This window comes from Pundamilia nyererei, unplaced genomic scaffold (genome assembly GCF_000239375.1).
Source record: "Pundamilia nyererei isolate P.nyererei 1_Seehausen unplaced genomic scaffold, PunNye1.0 scaffold00013, whole genome shotgun sequence".
NCBI classification, from domain to species: domain Eukaryota; kingdom Metazoa; phylum Chordata; class Actinopteri; order Cichliformes; family Cichlidae; genus Pundamilia; species Pundamilia nyererei.
The window spans coordinates 3,307,075-3,310,071 of NW_005187414.1; positions in this window are offsets into that span (position 1 = coordinate 3,307,075).

The following is a 2,997-nucleotide window of genomic DNA, read 5'->3' on the forward strand; positions in this document are numbered from 1 at the left end:
CACACACACACACACACACACACACACACACACACACACACACACACACACAGTGACCATTAACCAAAGACTGTGATGCCAAAACAGCACAGCTCTGCCACACATTAGCACAGGCCAGTGTGAATGTTTACATGAGCTCTGAAATGTAGCATCAAGGCAGAGGTGCTGCTCTGAACCAGTAACACCACCACCTTACATTAGAATCTGAAAACCTAACAGCATATATACCTCCACCGTATAAAGAGCTGGATACAGATGTGTGTGATGTCTGTTTGAATGGCTTAACACCCAAAGTCTTGCTTATACACCAGTGAGTTCTTTTTAAGGCCCCTTTAAAATGATTAGGTTGCACACATTGATCTGCCACGGTTAAGGTAATATGACCAGCTACGCTATATCAGCGCATCTACTTTGACCCGTGATGAGCACAGGTAGTGTGATGATCTGATGAACAGGGTGTCACAGCAGAAATAACCACATCTGATACCCACTGCATTCCCACTTTGACTGTATTTCAGTGAAGAAAAAAAAATAGATGGAAAAAATATACAGTATCCTTACCCATCACCTTATTGCATGGGGATTAAATGGCTATGTAGCACACCAGTAGTTCCTAATTTAATATGGCCGTGTAACCGATATCTCACAGTCCCATGTAGTTCTGGAGGACTGTTTATTTTTCAGCTGGCTCATGTAAACACATTAAAGGGGATCTATTAAACTTCTTATTTTCTGATATATTTATATATTGTTATAATGGTGCCGATTCAATTAATGACATCAGGATATGTTATGGTGGCCCATCTGAGCCAGAAGCTCAGGGTTCGTCTAAACACTTTGTTTCCAAACGTTTTTTTCATTTCTTGGCTCTGTATGATGTCAGCGAAAGCCGACACCTCCTTATACGGTCATTTGAGCACAGAAGCTCCACCCACAGATTGTTTGTTTGCGGGAGCCACACAATAAAAGGAAAGCTGGCATAACAGCAGAGGGAGAGCTTGTTTAAGACACTGGATCAACTAGAACTACACCAAGGTCCAGTAGAAGGTAAAAAGGATAATTCTGAACTGTGAATTAGGCAGAACTATTGTAATGGAGTCCATTACAACAGAATACATGGACATGGACGTCGGAGTAAAAGGTCCCCTTTAAAAATAAAGTCATACCTCAAATTTGAGAATCCTGGGTCAAAGCAAGCCCATCTCTGCTTTCATCACATGATAAAAAAATCTTTAAATCTTTGTGTTTCTGAAGAGTTTTTAGAGTGTTTTTTTTATTTTATTAAAGCCATGAATTATTACAATAAAGTTTCTCCACAACATAAATATTATCATAGGCAAATATAACCTTGAAACCTCAAGAATAAAATTCATTTTCATGTCATTTGTGGAGGATAGTGTCAGTGTTTTTAGGCAATTTTTGAATGAAACTCTTCACAAACACAGCATAAACAAAGCAATTATGAACCACCAGAACATCTGAAATAGGTGTGGCAGAGGATAAAAAACCCATCTTCAAATATGCGGCCACTGGTATATCGTCCTTTATGGCAGGGACACAAACAGAAAACAGCCAACGCGTCATATGTAAAACAGCCCAACACACTCACCATGGAGACAATAAAATCTCTTTAGAAAATAAAACACATTCAAAAGCCATGTTCTACAACTTCAGTGCCCAAAGACAGAATTTGGCATTGACAAATCCATAACAACAACAAAAAGACATTGACAATAAAGATGAACAGATGAGATATACGTTTAGTAATATGTGACGAGACCTATGAAAAGAACCAGGTGTATATTGATGCTACCATCCAGTTCCGTCCAGTCAGTCCTGCAACACGAGTGGAAACTCATGGATTCTGGCATTCACTCACTCCGTGCTGTGGGGAAAAAACCCCAAACAAAACAGAAAAACCCCACAAAAAAAACAAAACCCATCTTTATAAACTCTCACCTGTGTGTACAAAGAGTGACATAATATGTTTGTCCCCTGTCAAAATGTTAATGTTTCGGTCTTTTCATTATTTTCCTCACGAGCCTGTCAGGTCTAGTCCGCTCCCCGAAGTCCAGTTTCTCTGAACCCGGTGACGAGCGGGACCGGGAGATCCGAAACGATAACAAACACTAAAAAAATAAAGGCCCCAAAGAGGAGAAACCAAGGATTCAATATGCCAGAGTAGCAAAGGCACACAATCAGAAAGATGAAGGTAAGACTTGTCTCTTTCTCCGGTTTGCTTTCAGTTCAAATTCAGTCCGATCCCAGTTTGATCCGTCTCCTTCCTGTTTGCAGCAGGCGTGAGAAAGTGCTAGAACATGCGAGACAGATTTGCGTGTATCTATGTGTGTGCGTACAAGTTTGGAGTCACCGTGGAAACATATCGACACTTTGAAACTTTATATGTTTAAAGATTTTAAAATACACATGGTTACTCCCTAAGACTGCATTGATAACCGGTCTCTGGTAAGTGCATCTCAAAGCTAGTCACCCGAAGCTCCACCCCTCTGTACCTTAGGTATAAACTGACAATAGGTTGGTTATAGGATAATATATCGACATGAGTAATGGTATGCTTACAACAACAGTAAATTTCTGTTCAGCTGCTATAAATACATTTCTTTGAGAGGTTTTCACAACGATCAAACTGTATGCCACTGTTTGCACGCTGAAATGACACGCTCAGTTGTGTTATTAAAAAAACAAACAAACGAAAAAACATACACACATTCCTTCAATTACCCGCATAGTCACAACTAAGTTCGTACACAAACAGGCACATGTACATTGCAGGGCAGAAGCCAAGCACGCATACACCTACATGCACGCACGCACCCATACAAAAGACATAAAGGCACAAGGTATTGCTAATGTTGAGGACGCTTTGAAACATGAACTAGAGAGACATAAATGACCCTTTTCACCCATGCATCCTTTTTCTCCTCCTCGCCACAGTAAAAACAGCATCAGGAAAAGGAAAAAAAAGTTGCTTCCTCT